At 43.7% G+C, this 20009-nt stretch overlaps 1 protein-coding gene and 1 long non-coding RNA gene across 5 annotated transcripts in view; one reads left to right on the top strand and one right to left on the bottom strand.

The window, feature by feature from the left end:
* The window catches only part of LOC130267453 (carbohydrate sulfotransferase 1-like), a 160645-nt gene that overhangs the window by 80392 nt on the left and 60244 nt on the right, over window positions 1-20009 (bottom strand). The gene's annotated exons all lie outside the window — the stretch shown is intronic.
* LOC130267455 (uncharacterized) overlaps window positions 1-20009 on the top strand; it is a 78984-nt gene that overhangs the window by 36665 nt on the left and 22310 nt on the right. Inside the window, exon 1 of one of the 3 annotated variants that reach the window (XR_008843197.1) lies at window positions 17041-17213. The exons of 1 other annotated variant lie outside the window; for it this stretch is intronic. This is a non-coding gene — a long non-coding RNA (uncharacterized LOC130267455). Of the gene's footprint in view, window positions 1-17040; window positions 17214-19807; window positions 19962-20009 lie in introns of those variants that run through there. One more of the 3 variants, XR_008843198.1, reaches the window with a different exon arrangement.

Raw genomic sequence — 20009 nt, 5'->3', positions numbered from 1 at the left:
AAGTACTGAAAGGATAAAGATTTTTTTAATAGAAGTAATTTACAAATCTGTTTAACTTTCTGGAGCCAGCTGATATATATAAAAAAGTTTTTTTTCTGGATAACCCCTTTAAAGGTGTACTGCAGCAGTATATAACTTATCCCCTAAGTGTCTGATCGCAGAGGGTCTGACTGCTGGGACCCCCGCGATCTCCCATACTGGGACCCGGCACTGCCACAGCTCTGCGCGGCTTATGCTTGTATCGTAGACCTCATTGAGTCTCCGTTCAACTCTATGGGAGAGGTGGGGATGCACAAACCCTGCATCTCCGCCTTTCCCATAGAGATACATGTAGGGGGTGTGTCAGCAGCAATACATGGGGGGGGGGGGGGGGTGGCCAGGGGTCGGACCCCCTGCAATCAAACACTTATCCCCTATCCTGCGCAGATCTCCTTTAAGGCTTAGAGAATAGAAATTGCAAGATTTCAGGATTATTTTATAATATATATAGTAAAATGGAAAATTTTAAAAACACATGACTAAAAATTCTTAAAAATACTGTATGTACACAAAAACATAACATAAAAACTTTATGGCTCATTTTTTGATGACACATCCCCTTTAAATGGTTACTGTTGTTTCAAACAACTTCCCTCTATTGAACCAATGTGATTATTCAATCACTTTATTAACCAAAAATGATTTCTTACTCCAGAAAAACAACTCTGTTTACTAGGTGTCTAACTTCTCTGCAGTCTGCTGTCCACTGCTTGTTGTCAGGGGAAATTTGTCTCATGTAACAGCTTGGTCAGGACAAATTACAGGAAATGGGGATGGGTACCATGTGCTCTGTGCAGAAGGCAGTACCTGCAATCTGTCAGCATGTCTGCCTGCTGAAGATGATTTTCACTGTTCCTCAAAGGTAAATAAAGGCTTCTGTCTCATCTAACCAACCATAAACTTCTGAACCGCTGCCCCTTGTTTAAATAGTAGTGTATCTACTGCTGTATGTACACAATGCTTCAATGTGCTCTTCTCCTCCCTTTACCATCTCAGCAGCAGGTACAATAGCAGCTCAGTGCTTAGAGTAACCATTTCCTTGCTTGTTGCAGTTGTTTCTTAAACTTTCGTTCACCACATAGCACCTTGCAAAACTAGTGCATCAGTAACTCCACCTCCACATGCCATCTAGTACTATACTGTGTAAATCATTGGTCCAGCACACTGCCAGCCTGTTCAGTCCAGTGCTCCTTCTTCAGCATTATGTTAAAGCATAGCACTGAGGAGTATGGGGTACTTTCGTGTTATTAGCTAGAGAAGTAAGGGAGGAAGTACCTGTGTGTGTACTCATTCTATTCTGATTGACCAAGGCTAGTGCATCAACAATTTTCATGTTGATATGCTAGTCATCTGATGTCAGCCAATCAGAATAGAAGGCTCAGCTCATGGCATGCGCCTCTGATGACACTTTTGGGTGGGTACTATAGGTCACATAAATACATTTATAGCCACCTGTGGCAACCAGAAAATACATAAAAATATTTCGACTGACCGGTATCAATACCTTCCAAATTTTTTACATGCGGTACTCCAGTATTAATTGGTTCCTTTTCCTGTCTATAATAGAACATTTACTCCTGGGTAAATAATAATAACTATACAGTAAGTTTCAATCACACAGGCCGAGGCGGCTCATTAATGATATATAGTAATTGGTTGTATGATTTTATGATTTCAGAATTTATTACACTTCAGAAATAAAATCAATAATTGTCTGAGAGCATTTCCCATTTATAGAAATCCCATAAGTAGGCACATGCCAGCAGATGGGATTTAGTCCTAAAACATGGTAATTTAGCATTTAGTGGCCATAGACATCTTCTTTTTCTCTCAGTTGCAATTCAAGGAAATGACTCACTGGGGAAATTGACAACTGCCTATTGCTCCTCTTGTGCCCTGAATAATTGCCTGTGTATCACTCGTAATGAGAACATTTACAGTCCTGTCGAATTGGCATTTACTAAACTATGTAGGAAAAGCTGCATTTAATACTTTTTTTTAGAATAACAAAGCCATTATGCTTCATCCCAGCCAATTTTTTATTGAAATTGCATTTTTTTAAATAATTTATTTTTTTTTGACAAAATTTTTTTGTACAAAATTCTAGGCATTAGAAGGGCTTTATAAATATAACCCTATGCCATGGTGTACCTGCTGCTAGGTCCTCTAAGAGAACCTTGCAGAAAGTGTTCAAATCTCCTGCAGGGCCACCACCACAGGAAAACGTAAAGGAGAACTCCAGCCAAAATTAACTTATCCCCTATTCACAGAATAGGAGATAAGTAGCTGATTTTTTTTTTTTGGGGGGGGGGGGGGGTCTGCTGGGACCCACAGAATTTCCAGAATGGGACCCCGCTCTCAGTGAGGACTGCGTGAGGTAGACAGCTTGGTGCACTCCATTCATTTCCATAGAAGCGCCCAAGAGACCCGAGTGCAGCACTTGGGCATCCTAGACACTGCCATAGTAATGAATGGAGCACATACCGTCTACCGGAAGGCAAGACGCTTCTCACTGAGAGAGTCGGGGGTCACCTTCCGGAGATCATGGGGGGTCCCACTGGATAGTGAACAAGTTCATTTTGGCTGGAGTTCTTCTTCAAGTATTACATGGCTTCGCTCCTATTGAAATGAATTGGCTGTCCAAATAACTCACATGCAAGGGCCTCAACAGCAAGAGATGGTCTTTGTAGATGCTTCCACTTCCTCTTATGATGGAGCTGACAAGAGACTGTTCTCTATGAACTCAGGATTTCCTAATAGGTTATTTGAACATTAGTTTTTAGCATTAGTCTAACCTAGGTTTCTTTTGAGCGTTGGGTGGTGCACTGGAGGCTCGTGACATCACGGCCATACCCCCTCAATGTAAGTCTATGGGAGGGAGTGGGACAGAGGGAGGGAGGGAGGGAGTGGGACGGCCATCACGCCCCCTCCCATAGACTTCCATTTTGTTCTGTGCACCGGATGTCTGGGGTGCTGCAGCCAAGATCGTGAGGGTCCCCAGTGGTGGTACCCCCGTGATCAGACATCTTCTCCCCTATCCTTTGGACAGGGGATAAGATGTCTTGGGGCGGAGTTCCCCTTTTAGGGTCAGACATTGACTTACAGGGTAGCGTCCCCCAATAAGTGGCACTAGAAGACCAGTTTTCCTCCTTTTAGAGGGGGGATAATGTGCTTTTTACTCAGGAGGCATTGCCTTGTGTCATGGTAATATTTAATCATGATCCCTAAAACACGGGATCTCACCTCTATTGTGTGTGTGCCTCAAATACTTTGTATTTGTATCTCCTCTTGGAGATAAGAAGGGAAATGTATTCTTCTAAAAGAGACATACACAAAAAAAGCTACTATAGCCTGTCAAATGTCCTAACAAAGAGAGTATGGAGGGAAAGGGATACAGAAGTGGAATGTTGAGATATATAAATATATATATATATATATATATATGTGTGTATTTATATATATATATATATATATATATATATATATATATATATATATATAACTAAACGGGATGAGTATTAAATACTCATCCCGTTTAGTTGGTCTAAGGCCCCTCATCTCAGCCAAGCCAGATCACCCTGCTCTGTACTGATGAGGAGCAAGAACCCTGAAACAGCTGTCTGCAGATGGGTCACTCTTTCCTTCTGGAGAGAGAGTTCTGGCTTGGCATTAATCCCGATTAGCTTTTTATATTCCGTAACTGGAGCTAAGCTGATACCAGGGAACATCGCCTGAAAAGGTGATGTAATGAGCTGATTTGCATATTCCCCTACTCTGTATATATATATATATATATATATATATATATATATATATATATATAGCAAATAGAGAAGATACACTTGCACTCACCGATCCTGTGATTTCCAGTATTCCGGATTATCCGTGATGCCGGGAGCAATATGGATGGGGGCGCTCAGAGGCTAACAGCCGTTTTCGCGCACAGCCGTGCGCGAAAACGGCTGTTAGCCTCTGAGCGCCCTCATCCATATTGCTCCCGGCATCACGGATAATCCGGAATACTGGAAATCACAGGATCGGTGAGTGCAAGTGTATCTTCTCTATTTGCTGCATACGTACAGTATAAGCTATACACACTTAGCACCCAGACAGTGAAAAGTATAAGAGAGCAGCTACGGCCATAATACCGCATATTAAAATATTTGTCCTGCTAATCCGGAAAGACATCTATTACAGCTGTGCCCTCCAAACCCTCGATAATTATATGAATATATATATATATATATATATATATATATATATATATAGATTATACTGTATCCTCAATTACCATATAAGATTCCCTACACTGGCTTGGCTAGGCAGTCTTCCCAAGCAGACATAATACCCTCTTATACCTGCTTTCTAGCGAGGGTGGAGGAGGTACCAGATTTTTTGTAAATAACCTAAAGCCAATAAGACCCAAATTGAAAATCGACGTAAAACGTGTTCAAGGGAAAATTTGAGGGAAAGCGCAATTAAGTTAAACCATTGTTCAGTTTAATAGGGTTTTCCGCAAAACCCCATGCAAATGTTGTTCGTGTCTAGATGAAGAATGTTGTGTATTATTAGTTTCAGCTTTATAGTAAATGTTTAGTGCTTAAATGTTAATATCCAGTAGCAAAACCCCACTATGGTTTGAAATATTAGCTGTTATTGCTTTCTTCCTTCGGGGCTTGAGAGACTAAGGGATTCTAATACCCATAATTCACTGTATCCCACACACTCATAGGGAATTAACAACACGAGCAAAGAGTTTCAATTAGATTCTGAAAATGAGTTCTGTTCACAATGTTTTCTTTTTATTTTCTTAAAGAAAACTCGTTGAGCACAAAAATCGTCCCTTCATCTGGAAAATAAAGAAATAAAAGCACAATACGGCAAATAGATTATGGAAGTTGTTTCATAAAAAAAAGTTGTCTCTTTGAAATGAACAGTCAAATAGATTCCATCGGCATTCTTCACCCTACATATTCTGCTATGATAGGACACTCCCATAGACTTGCATAGCGGGGTGTGACGTCACACGGGGGGCGGAGTCGTGACATCACGATACTCCGGCCCTGTGGTCAGCATCCGTCAGTTTGTGAGCTGGCAGCACGGCGTGCAGCTCAAAGAGGTGGGTGCCGAATGCAAGATTGCGGGGGTCCCCAGTTCAAACATCTTATCTCCTATCCTTTGGATAGGGGTTAAGATGTCTTAGGGCCAGAGTACCCCTTTAAGGGCTTCCCTGATCAAGCTTTGCCTTCCTAAAGTTCATTGTTTTTGTGGCCCCTCGGGAGATTCCCTTATTGAAGGACAAGTTATAATGTATTATATTATGATCACTATTTCCTAGGTGTCCTTCTACCTGCACATCAGTTACTGTCAGGTCTGTTGGTTAATATTAAGTCTAGTAGGGCGCCCCCTCTGGTCAGACCCTGCACCATTTGGGACAGATAATTGTCTTCAGCTATAGTCAGAAACCTGTTTCTCAGGTCTCAGTCTCCCGGTTTATATCAGAATAGTTAAAGTCCCCATTATTATCACCTCATTCTGATTTGCTGCCTTGTTTATTTGCCTCAGTAATTGATCTTCTGCCTTTTCCATTATGTTTGGTGGCTTATAGCAAACCCCTATCAGATTTTTTTTTTGTTTTATCTCCATATATTTCTACTCATAATGACTCCACAGATTGGACTTTACATAAAGACAAACCCCTCCCCCTTTTCGTTTTGTCCGATCCTTCCTGAATAGACTATAACCCTGTATGTTGACCGCCCAGTCACAGCTATCGTCCAACCAAGTCTCTGTTATACCCGCTATGTCATAATCCTCCTCAGACATCAACCACTCCAGTTCCTCTATTTTATTGGTCAGACTTCTGGTATTAGTCAACGTGCAGTTCAAAGGTGTATGTTTTTAACTATTCTAACCCCTCCCTCCACTCCACCCCCAGGTACATTAATAAGTCCCCCCTCTCTATCTACACTATCTTCCCCCTCTATGTTGTAGGTTCCCTCCCCCCAGTCCCTAATTTAAACACTCCTCCACCCTTCTAGCCATCTTCTCCCCAACCACAGCTGCACCCTCCCCATTGAGGTGCAGCCCGTCCCTACGGTAGAGCCGGTATCAGACAGAGAAGTCGGCCCAGTTCTCCATGAACCCAAACCCCTCCTTCCTACACCAGCTTCTGAGCCACTTGTTTACCTCCCTGATCTCCCGCTGCCTCTCTGGTGCGGCTTGTGGTACTGGTAGTATTTCAGAAAAGACTACCTTGGAGGTCCTTGCCTTAAGCTTGCGGCCTAAGTCCCTGAAATCATTTTTAAGGACACTCCACCTACCTCTTACTTTGTCATTGGTGCCAATATGTACCATGACCGCTGGGTCCTCTCCAGCCCCACCCAGCAACCTGTGAACCCGATCCGCGATGTGCCGAACTCGTGCGCCAGGAAGACAACACACTGTTCAGCAATCCCGGTCTTTGTTACAGATCTCCCTGTCTGTCCCCCTAATAATTGAGTACCTGTCTGGCCTGCCCTGCACTCCTCCCTCCCTCCTTACTGGAGCAGACACCCCCCTGGCGGTTAGAAGCAGAGTCCTGCTGCAGTACCGCTAGCTCTGAAATGGCATCTGCCAACCGGGCAAACTTGCTGGGGTGTGTCAGTTCAGGACTAGCCTCCCTGACACTTTTCCCTCTACCCTGTTTTCTAACTGTAACCCAGCGAACTGCCTGACTGTCCTGCACCTCCGTCCCTCTATGCTCCCCCACCTCTACCCCAGAGAGTACTTGCTTAGTGAGCAGGAGACTCCTCTCCAAGTTGTCAATACGTCTCAGTGTTGCAAGTTGCTCCTTTAAATCCAGGATCTGGGCTTCCAAATGAACAACTCGCACACATCTCACACAACAATATGCACCCTCAAACTCCTGTTCAAGGATTGAATATGTGGTGCCTTGGGGGGGGGGGGTGTATGGCAGTTGGGGTGTTGCTGTGAGGTATATCACGGTTATAGTTAACTTTTGTCAGTTGTGACGCCAGGGTGAGGGTTAAATGCTGTAAGCTTGGCCTATGCCACCCTTCCCAAGAGCGATAGGTAGATGCAGAATAAAGTATTGTCCACAACCAGAGCTTTGCTGAAAACTTGCATGAACTTTACTGAAGATTTTCTGTAACATGCGAATACAGGAACAGTCTTTATGACAAAGTCTATATACAGCTTAGCTGGGATTGACGTATGGTTGGGACTTTTGTAAGTTCTTTAGCTTAGTAGGATTTATTATGCGCAGATCCGCTGGATTTAGGGGTATGTTTAGGTCCAGAGGTCTCGCTAGCATAAGCAGGCTGGCAGGCTGTGGCCTAGTATTTGTCGTTGTAAGTTGCGCAGATCTTTACTCTCCAACGATTCGGAAACCAAGAGAGCGTCTATTGGCTGCAGCTCCCTTATATGGGCAGGGACTGACCGTTTTAGGATTGCTCCACACCATCTGTCATTCAACTTTACAAGGCATTGTGGGTATCACATGACCCAGAACCTCCAAAGGTCCTTTTACCTACCATAGAGACTAAACTACAGTCACATGACCCGCAGGCCCTGCGACCCTATGCAAGGTAAGCATACTCTTTCTATACAGTATTTACATTTAATTTAGCGATATATATTAACTATATGAGGGGTGACTAGGGGATGACTAAAGAAGCGGAACCCCACGGTTACTAGGAACTCTGACTTTGGGGACCCCTATCCAAGGTACGGTATGCAATACGGTACCGGGACACCACAAATACATTGTGCAAAATGTACACTGGTCTGCCTTTTCCAACATGGATACTAGATTTGGGGATTACAAAAATGAACAGTAGAAAAATACAAAAACAATCAAATGTTTCAATTAAACGGCCTGAATTTAAAGTCCCTTAATTTTAAGTCCCTCTCACTTTTATACTTGCACTCACTTGTATACTTCTCACTCTTGTATACAGACACACAATCATTAGTTCAAACAATCGCTTAGTGTACTTGCTTTTATAGTTACCAGATACCACCCCTCTCTTCCTTTGCCTCGAAGTGAATGCAGAGGGCTAGCTGGCTGCAACAGCTGCAATTTATCAGCTCAAGCGAGCAAGTAGAGGAGGAGTACAGCCTAGCTAGCATCATCTGCTGGGGATGATCGTCAGTCGTGAGACCGTTCTATAAGTACTGTACCTCTGTGTATACAGAAAGTACCATCAAGCTTCCGCCCACCACACCACTCAACATCCAACGCAAACACATAAAATGCACAGTTTTTTTTCCCCATTATTAAAAAGATATTATTTACTGATCAAAATTTACATGTACAGTAGGGATCAAAAGTTTGGGCACCCCGGGTAAAAATTTGTATTAATTTGCATAAAGAAGCCAAGGAAAGATGGAAAAATCTCCAAAAGGCATCAAATTACATATTATAAATCCAAGTCACGCTCCGCCCCCTGAATGCAAGCCTATGGGAGGGGGCGTGACAGCTGTAGGCTTGCATTCAGGGGGCGGAGCGTGATGTCACACGGGGCCGTGACATCACAATGCTCCGGCCCCCGTGATCGCCAGTAATCAGACCCGGAGCGAATGTGCTCAGGGGACTGATTCTAGATTCAAGATCACGGGGGTACCCAGCAGCGGGACCCCCGCCATCACGCATCTTATCCCCTATCCTTTGGATAGGGGATAAGATGTCTTAGCGCCGGAGTACCCCTTTAATATATTTATTATAGTTTTTTAATCTAATATGAGACAGGGCAGAATGAAAGGATATAATTAAAGTAGGGAATTACTGTGAATTTTTAAAAAAAAATTTTGAATGTTCTATTAACTTCATTGAATGAAAACGACAATATATGATAATACATACAGTATAATAAAGGAAGCATAAAGGTTTTTCTTTTTATACGTGAGGCTTATGTCTACAAAATGAGCACGGTGAACAATAAGAGTGCCGTTCCTTTTATTAGTCTTCTAAAATTCTTTTTTGCTTTTGTTCCTGTGACACAGTTTTTTTTTTTTTGGACACATCTTAACTTTTCATTCAGTTCATCATTGATTTTTAAATGCGTTTCATTTTTTTTCCCATTTTTGAGCTCCGGTCCTGTCAAAAAGCTCCATTATTAATTAAAAGCGGCTTCGGTCGGAATAAGGATCTAGTTTGCTAATGGTGCAAAAATAACATTTTTCAATCTCCGCTCACATGAAGCACGAATGAAAAATTCCACTAAGCGATAAATGTCATTACGGTTCATTTCGTTTGACTATATGCTCGGCCCTATAAACTGAGGGGTTACAAGAAAAGTTTGCAGAAAGCCTCCTGGAGGCCTTCAGGGAAGAGTGTCTGTAAATAAGCTTCTTAACCCCTTAAGGACTCAGGGTTTTTCCGTTTTTGCACTTTCGTTTTTTCCTCCTTACCTTTTAAAAATCATAACCCTTTCAATTTTCCACCTAAAAATCCATATTATGGCTTATTTTTTGCGTCGCCAATTCTACTTTGCAGTGACATTAGTCATTTTACCCAAAAATGCACGGCGAAACGGAAAAAAAAATCATTGTGCGACAAAATCGAAAAAAAAAGCCATTTTGTAACTTTTGGGGGCTTTCGTTTCTACGCAGTGCATATTTCGGTAAAAATTACACCTTATCATTATTCTGTAGGTCCATACGGTTAAAATGATACCCTACTTATATAGGTTTGATTTTGTCGCACTTCTGGAAAAAATCATAACTACATGCAGGAAAATTTATACGTTTAAAAATGTCATCTTCTGACCCCTATAACTTTTTTATTTTTCCATGTATGGGGTGGTATGAGGACTCATTTTTTGCGCCGTGATCTGAAGTTTTTATCGGTATGATTTTTGTTTTGATCGGACTTTTTGATCACTTTTATTCATTTTTTAATGATATAAAAAGTGACCAAAATACGCTTTTTTGGACTTTGGAATTTTTTTGCGCGTACGCCATTGACCGTACGGCTTAATTAATGATATATTTTTATAGTTCGGACATTTACGCACGCGGCGATACCACATATGTTTATTTTTTTTTTTTTTACACTGTTTTATTTTTTTTATGGGAAAAGGGGGGTGATTCAAACTTTTATTAGGGAAGGGGTTAAATGACCTTTATTAACACTTTTTTTTTACATTTTTTTTGCAGTGTTATAGGTCCCATAGGGACCTATAACACTGCACACACTGATCTCTAATGCTGATCACTGGCGTGCATTAACACGCCTGTGATCAGCATTATCGGCGCTTGACTGCTCCTGCCTGGATCTCAGGCACGGAGCAGTCATTCGTCGATCGGACACCGGGGAGGCAGGTAAGAGCCCTCCCGGTGTCCGATCAGCTGTTCGGGACGCCGCGATTTCACCGCGGCGGTCCCGAACAGCCCGACTGAGCAGCCGGGTCACTTTCACTTTCACTTTAGAAGCGGCGGTCAGCTTTGACCGCCGCTTCTAAAGGGTTAATACCGCACATCGCCGCGATCGGCGATGTGTGGTATTAGCCGCGGGTCCCGGCCGTTGATTAGCGCCGGGACCGACGCGATATGATGCGGGATCGCGGCGCGATCCCGCTTCATATCGCGGGAGCCGGCGCAGGACGTAAATATACGTCCTGCGTCGTTAAGGGGTTAAAGGGGTACTCCACTGGAAAAAAAAATTTTTTAATCAACTGGTGCCAGAAAGTTAAACAGATTTGTAAATTACTTCTAATTAAAAAAAAAATCGTAATCCTTCCAGTACTTATCAGCTGCTGTTATGATCCACAGGAAGTTCTTTTCTATTTGAATTTCCTTCCTGTCTTACCACAGTGCTCTCTACTGACACCTCTGTCCATTTTAGGAACTGTCCAGAGCAGGATAGGTTTTCTATGGGGATTTTCTCCTACTCTAGACAGTTCCCAAAATGAACAGAGGTGTCAGCAGAGAGCAGTGTGGTCAGGAAGAAAGGAAATTCAAAAAGAAAAGAACTTCCTGTGGATCATACAGCATCTAATAAGTACTGGAAGGATTAAGATTTTTTAAATAGAAGTCATTTACAAATCTGTTTAACTTTCTGGCACCAGTTGATTTAAAAAAAAATGTTTTCCAGTGGAGTACCCCTTTAAGCGGGTTTCCAATAAAGGACATTGATCACGTATGCAATAAAAAGGTGATAGAGTTATGCAGGGCCGTGTTTAATTTTGATTGGACCCTGGGCAAACAATTTTTTCGGGCCACCCCCCTGCCTGACCAACCAACACACACTAACAGACATACACTTACAAACACACACTACAGACAGATACACATACAGACACACACTAGTGGTCGGCAGATCATTGCAACATGCAGAGCATAACCAGTCAATGGGGGTAGCACCAGATCCCCCTCCTGGTCTGCAGATGGTTGCACACTCATAGCATACTACCTCACCCTAGCAAACCTGGGCTGCCGATCATTGTAACATGCAGAGCATTACCCAGTGTTTCTCAACCAGGGTACCTCCTGCTGTTTCAAAACTACAACTCCGAGCATGCACGTCCATAGGGGTAGCACCAAACCCTCCTTCTGGTCTTCAGAAGGTTGCACCCTCATAGCATGCCAATCACCGGCCTCAGTGAAGTCCCGACTCGGCCGGCGATAGGCTGAGCGGCAGTGTGACGTTTTCGGCCCCGGCAACAGGTGCCGGTGTAGTGAAGAATTGTGTGTCTTGAAGCGTTCTCACACTGCCGCTCAGCCTATCGCCGGTCGAGTTTGAACTTTGCTGCGGCTGGTGATTGGCTGAGTTCGGTATGACTCACAGACCACACGACAGGTCTCCCCCTCCCCACACACACACTCACACATGACAGGTCTCCTCCTCCCCCACACACACACTCACACACGAAAGGTCTCCCCCTCCCCCACACACACACTCACACACGACAGGTCTCCCCCTCCCCACACACACACACTCACACACGACAGGTTTCCCCCTCCCCACACACACACACACAACAGGTCTCCCCACACACACACTCACACACGACAGGTCTCCCCCTCCCCACACACACACTCACACATGACAGGTCTCCCCGTCCCCACACACACACACTCACACAAAACAGGTCTCCCCCACACACACTCACACACGACAGGTCTCCCCCTCCCCACACACACACACTCTCACACACACGACAGGTCTCCCCCTCCCCACACACACACACACACACAACAGGTCTCCCCACACACACACTCACACACGACAGGTCTCCCCCTCCCCACACACACACTCACACATGACAGGTCTCCCCGTTCCCACACACACACACTCACACAAAACAGGTCTCCCCCTCCCCCACACACACTCACACACGACAGGTCTCCCCCTCCCCACACACACACACTCACACACACGACAGGTCTCCCCACACACACACACACAACAGGTCTCTCCCTCCCCACACACTCACACACACATGACAGGTCTCCCCTCTCCAGTACCCCTTCCCCCCTGCACACATATACATATAACAGGTCTCCGCTTACTCCCCCCAGGACTCCCCGCCCCTCCCTCACACAATAATAAAATCAGGCTCCCCTCTCCTCAGACCGTCCCCTGAGGAGCTCCAGTGACTCCAGTGTGCAGACAGGAGCAGTGAGGAGGCAGACAGGAGAGACAGTGAGTGTACTGTCTGTACTTCTCCAGCACAGACTCTGTAGCCTCTGGACCTCCGGTCATTGTGCAACGGTCAGTCTTAGGACTGCTCTGTGTGTGATGCTACAGCTGAGGTCTTGAGACTTCTGACAGGCTGAGTGCTTGCTGCAGTATGTGTAATATGTGTCAGGACTCAGGCAACCTGTTCTCCAGCCCCTGCCGGCCCACATTTTCCCGGTATCCCGGTAGGCCAGTCCGGCCCTGACCAGATCCCCCTCCTGGTCTGCAGATGGTTGCACCTTCATACCCTGTAATGTGCCACTTGCAGGTAGTTGTAGGGCGCCCCCTTGTGGAAGGTCTTCTCAGTGTCCTGAGTCAGGCGGGAGGGTTCCCCCAGCTGCAGGCGCTCGCAGCTCAGCAGGCGCTCGGCTCTCCCCAATACGGCCTCCTCCAGTTGGGCCCCTCTGAGCCCCCACTGCTCCCCACATCTCAGCCGGACCCTCCGCACCTCCTGGAGGACCGGTGGCGACGGTTAGCTGCTTTAACGTGGGGCTAAAGGGCTAACTACTTTGGGCCCCCAGTAATGACAGGGCCCCGGGCAGCTACCCCTTTTGCCCCTCGTTAAAGACGGCCCTGGAGTTATGATCGCTGGGGGCCCCACTGTCCTGAGTCTACTGTTCTACCTAGTGGTGATGTGGACCTTGAATGGAGAAGAGGTCCATCATCTATGATGATGCTGCTATCACAGTCCATGGCTGTGGTAATACATGCCGATGGGTCAGATGAATGTCGTCTTTATAATACACGGACAGATTGGGTATCCCAGTATAAGCGCTGCTCTGGCCCAAATACTCTGGTCTACAGCAGGGTACTCCTGTCCCTAACCTGTTTATGGCCCAACAGGGCATACCTAACAATCATTCTGAGCTAAGTACAGTGGTTCCTCAAGTTACAATATTAATTGGTTCCAAGACGACCATTGTATGTTGAAACCATTGTATGTTGAGACCATAACTCTATGGAAACCTGGTAATTGGTTCTGAAGCCCCCAAAATGTCATCCAAAAATAGGAAAAAGTGAGGATTAAAGAAAAATAAGTAGATACCTAATACAGAGAAAGCAAATCCTTACATATAAAAGTAAGAAAGATCTGCTGGGAGCTGTAAATCACTCTCTATGTCAGTGTTTCCCAACCAGGGTGCCTCCAGCTGTTGCAAAACTACAACTCCCAGCATGCCCGGACAGCATGCCCCAGATGTAGTTTTGCAACAGCTGGAGGCACCCTGTGTGGGAAACACTGGTTTATGTACAGGACAGAAGCTGCTTCAGGGTCTTTTAAAGAACACGCAATGTCCTAAAAAAAAAAAAGTAGAATGGAGCCGCCCTCACCTGATGTTCAAAGGAGCAGCTAACCCTGGCCCAGGTAAAGAGTACAGAACATGTAATACCTCCCTGTACTGTAGGGGGCGCTACCAGACACCAGTCAGTGCATGCATTTCAGGAATACAGGTAAAGACTACAGAACATGTAATACCTCCCTGTACTGTAGGGGGCGCTACCAGACACCAGTCAGTGCATACACTTCAGTAATATAGGTAAAGAGTACAGGACATGTAACACCTCCCTGTACTGTAGGGGGCGCTACCAGACACCAGTCAGTGCATACACTTCAGTAATACAGGTAAAGAGTACAGAACATGTAATACCTCCCTGTACTGTAGGGGGCGCTACCAGACATCAGTCAGTGCATACACTTCAGTAATACAGGTAAAGAGTACAGAACGTGTAATACCTCCCTGTCCTGTAGGGGGCGCTACCAGACACCAGTCAGTGCATACACTTCAGTAATACAGGTAAAGAGTACAGAACATGTAATACCTCCCTGTACTGTAGGGGGCACTACCAGACACCAGTCAGTGTATGCACTTCAGTAATACAGGTAAAGAGTACAGAACATGTAATACCTCCCTGTACTGTAGGGGGCGCTACCAGACACCAGTCAGTGCATACACTTCAGTAATACAGGTAAAGAGTACAGAACATGTAATACCTCCCTGTACTGTAGGGGGCGCTACCAGACACCAGTCAGTGCATGCACTTCGGTAATACAGGTAAAGAGTACAGAACATGTAATGCCTCCCTGTACCGTGGGGGGGGGGGGGGGGGGATGCGCTACCAGACGCCAGTCAGTACATGCACTTCAGGAATACAGGGGTTTACCAGTGAAATGTCCATTCTGATTGGTCGGTTCTCCCAACCATTGACACGTTTCGCAGATTCCATAGCATTGTATGTTGAGTCTGGTTTCAAGTTACAATGGTCCAGAAGAGACCATTGTATGTTGAAACTATTGTATGTTGAGGCCATTGTAAGTTGAAGGATCACTGTAGTATACATAATTCATAGGTCAGGGCTCAACAATATACTCAACCCGCTCATGGCTCTGGTGACACAGTATTGAATTTTTTTTTCTCGTCAATGTAATTTCCTATGTTATTAAAAGGAAATAAGTCTATTTCCCTATATAGATTAGTCACATTGAGTGTGATACTTCATTTCTTCTTGCTAATTGCTTTCCATTTTTGGATTTCATTTTTCACATAACTCCCAATAAAACAAACGATATTCTTCTGGTCTTGACATGTTTGACACTTGTGGGTTAATACATGTTGTTTGTTCACTATGATAAGTACCTACAGTACTACAGTACAGGGTTACTACAGTACTTTACAGGACAGGAGTGCTCCAGAGGAAAATAATTTTCAAACCAACTGGTGCCAGAAAGTTAAACAGATTTGTAAATTACTTTTATATGAAAATCTTAATCCTTCCAGTACTTATCAGCTGCTGTACGCTCCAGAGGAAGTTGTGTAGTTCTTTCCCGTCTGATGACAGTGCTCTCTGCTGACACCTCTGTCCATGTCAGGAACTGTCTTGAACAGAAGCAAATCCCTATAGCAAACCTCTCCTGCTCCAGACAGTTCCTGACTTGGACAGAGGTGTCAGCAGAGAGCACTGTGGTCAAACGGGAAAGAACTACACAACTTCCTCTGGAGCATACAGCAGCTGATAAGTTCTGGAAGGATTAAGATTGTCATATAGAAGTAATTCACAAATCTGTATTATTTACAAATCTGTATTATGCTGCTGTATGCTCCAGAGGAAGTTGTGTATGTGGTGCCTTGGGTGGGGGGGGTATGGCAGTTGGGGTGTTGCTGTTAGTGTTGAGCGGCACAGGCCATATTTGAATTCGCGATATTTCGCGAATATATGGACGAATATTCGTCATATAATCACTACATTCGCATATGCCTAACGGGCGGGAAAATGTTCGCATCTGCGAACAATTTACATACGAGAACATAAGCATATAAAATTCGCATATAAGAAAAGTTACCATAGGTGAAAATGCGCATATAAAAAAAAAAAAGCCATAGCTGACAATTCGCATATCCGAAAATTAGACTATGGTAGAAATGCGCATATACGAAAAAAATGTGCCAGAAAATTCGCATACAGGAAAAATTTACATGAGCGAAAAATTTCCATAGGAGGAAATCCGTCTTATTTTGGCATTCGTATATACGAACATTAAATAAGAGAAAATTCAAGCATACGAATATTAGCATAAGTAAAACTTCGCGTATGCGAACATTTATAGGACCGACAAATTTCGCACATAAGAAAAAAAAAACAACATATGCGAAAATTAATACATGCGAACATTCACATAACCTGGAATTCGCGTATGCGAAAAAGCACCATTAACATAAGCAAACATTCGCATATGCGGAAAAATAGCATATGCGAACATTTACATAAGCGAAAACGCGCATGCAAAAATTAGCATATGAGAAAATTAGCGTATGCGAACATTAGCATAAACGAAAATTACCATATGCGAAAATTCGCACACCAGTCTCACACAGTAGTATTAGAGCTTTCTTTACACCACACAAGCTGGAAGCAGAGAGGGATGATGTGTACTGTGAGGAAAAAAATAAAATAAAAATATACGAATATTCGTAATTACGAATATATAGTGCTATATTCACGAATATTCGCGAATAAAATTCGCATTGCGAATATTCGCGGGCAACACTACTCACTAACTGATTCAGCCGAGGCCGCAAGGCTTTGGCCCAGTAATTGTCGTTGAAAGTTGCGGAGGTCCTACCTCATCCAGTGACAGCAACCCAAGAGAGCGAATAATGGCCTTTGGATAGGGGATAAGGTGTCTTAGCGCCAGAGTACCCCAAAGACTACAATGATCGTGCGCACAAAGACTGGTTACTATGAGAACTTCTATCCTGTGTATGGACTTTGCCTTGACCTGAAAGACTTATTTCTTTCTTCTCCTAAACTTCAAGACTAAGAGGAAAGCAATGCCAAGGGCCTCCTAGCTGTCTGAGGACCTCCGATTGGGCCAGGCAAACGTGTCGCTGCTGGGAGCCAAACTACCGCATTTCTTCAAGTACTCCACCTCAGGGGATCCTCCACCTCAGGAACTACTCTTCTGAAACATCTTCAGCCCCATCTGCCAATACAGGTGCTGTGGATAAAATTCTCTAAAGTTAACATTTCTTTTGGAACACTATTGAGTCCCAGTGTCTTGGTTCCTACTACACTACTAGCACCATGGGTCATTCGGTTACCACCAGCCAGGACATTGTTAGTTGGGAAATGCCCAAGGAGATGTAGAGAGACCCGTCGCTGTGCAGCCTTTCTTCTTAAAATTTGGGGATACTTAAAGGGGTACTCCGCCCCTATACATCTTTTTCTTTGGATAGGGGATAAGACCCCTGCGATCTCCCTGCTGCACCAGGCATTTGATTACAACGTCGGGTGCGGCGGCGGAGGCTGGTGACGTCACGGCTGCGCCCCCTCAATGCAGATATATGGGAGGCGGTATGACGGCCCCTATATCATGAGCGATCCTCGCTCTGTGCAGCGATCCTCGCTCTGTGCAGCTGATGACAAGTGGGTGCTGCAGGAGAGATCGCAACGGGACCCCTACGATCAGACGTCTTATCTCCTATTCTTTGGATAGGGGATAAGATGTTTATTGGCGGATTACCCCTTTAAGGTTCTATCTGTCCGTTCCAGTCACCTGTGAAATCTTTGGCTTCCTGAAAGAGAGGGACTACAGTGGGCAATAGACCCTGCCCTTCGACCTTGTCCACATCCTATGACCACTTTCCGCGCCAGTACGGCCAATCTTTGGCGGATGAGCGAGCTTGTAGTGTAAATTTAAATCCCTCCCCTGTTTCTATGGAGACCATCACAGCTCTGTACAATATAGGACTATTATATGATCTTGTGAACAAGACCTTCATCTTATACCTGTTGTTTTGGAGCCTTTTTTTTTTTTTTTTCTTACAGGTTACAACGCTTTTTGGCATAAAGTGAAATGCAAAACAATGGAGCCGCACAAATAACCTTTAAAAATCTCACATCGAGCGACGCGTTTCTTTGACATTTCATCCATCTAATGTTTGCAGATGAATTGGCAGTCAGGTTCAATGAAGTTCAAAGTGCTCGGTATCATTATTGTGAATACATAGATTTCCTGTGTGGGAATTCTTCTGATCCTGCAAATTCAATATGGCCGTGCGCCACTTTTGATTTGCTGCCTCACTGTTCAATTTTGCAGCGTTCCTGCTACACTTTCAGACTTTTTAATGCTGCAAGCCATTAAGTAAAAAGGAAATTCAAATCCCATCAGGAAGGCTGGAAACACAGGAGACCGGATAAAGCGAATCAAAAAGAGAAATTGGCAAATGCCAACGTGGCCCAGTGCACCAGCTAAAAATAAATATTTTATCAATGTCACTAATTGATGAATTTCTAATGTCTTCTCCACAGAGACCAGTCCTTATATACAGAGCCAATAAGGCTCACTATATCCAGCATGTGCAGTCTACATAGCAAATATCTCCATCATCTATCTATCTATCTATCTCATATCTATCTATCTCACTATCTCATATCTATCTATCTCATATCTATCTATCTCATATCTATCTATCTATCTATCTCATATCTATCTCATATCTATCTATCTATCTCATATCTATCTATCGATCTCTTATCTATCTATCTATCTATCTATCTATTTATCTCATATCTATCTATCTATCTATCTATCTATCTAGAAATTGGAAATATCCGCAGCACACTAAGTAGTAAAATCCAAACAAGTTTTATTCCATCACAGTGAGGGTGTCCAGAACTTAGTTCTGGACACCCTCACTGTGATGGAATAAAACTTGTTTGGATTTTACTACTTAGTGTGCTGCGGATATTTCCAATTTCTGCTTACATATGGATCCCTGACCCGGGTCTGGACTCTGCGTGCACCGATCCTTGTTTTTTTACAGTGCTGCTCTCCTTTTATTATATATCTATCTATCTCATATCTATCTATCTATCTCATATCTATCTATCTATCTCATATCTATCTATCTATCTCATATCTATCTATCTATCTATCTATCTATCTCATATCTATGTATCTCATATCTATCTATCTATCTCATATCTATCTATCTATCTATCTCATATCTATGTATCTCATATCTATCTATCTTGTATCTATCTCATATCTATCTATCTATCTATCTCATATATATCTATCTATCTACCTATCTATCTATCTATCTATCTCATATCTATCTATCTCATATCTATCTATCTATCTATCTATCTATTTCACAGGAGGTGTTTTAAATTGATAGTGGATTGAGCATATCACCCAGTCAGAGGCCATATGCCCAGCAGAGGTGAGTGAAATGAGTGTTAGGGTCCCAAATGAAGCCACCTCCACGTGGTGGATGGGGGACACGTTTTGATCAGGAAGTCCGCTAAGAGCCTCCATTTGACCAAGAGTGCTACTGCAACCTTCTTTTTTGTATACCCTATCTATTTATTTATCTATCTATCTTCTATCTATCTATCTGCAGTGTCCCAGTACAGATCCTGCTCCCAAACTGTCTTGGTTGTCCAATGGCTGCAGTGCTGTTACTATGTTTTTTATATTGATTGTAGACTGTTATGTGTTGGACATATGTAAACACTCTGAACTGTCTACTTTGCTGCCTAGTTTCAGGTATATTCTTCAGCATCGTGTGAACAGTCAAAACCATTTCCTATTGAAGTCAATGGAAGATTGATTTCCATGTAGTAACAGGCCAATTAGCACACATCTAAGTCAGGAAATATTTAATTGGTGGAATATTTACCATAAAATTACCATCTTTAAAAACCTAAATGGACCAGCTGTAAGCTCATTATATAGGTATGTACTAAAATCACCTTATGGTGGAGAACCCCTTTAAATAAAACT

This window comes from Hyla sarda, chromosome 4 (genome assembly GCF_029499605.1).
Source record: "Hyla sarda isolate aHylSar1 chromosome 4, aHylSar1.hap1, whole genome shotgun sequence".
NCBI classification, from domain to species: Eukaryota; Metazoa; Chordata; class Amphibia; order Anura; family Hylidae; genus Hyla; species Hyla sarda.
This window is presented reverse-complemented; position numbering and strand designations above follow the sequence as displayed.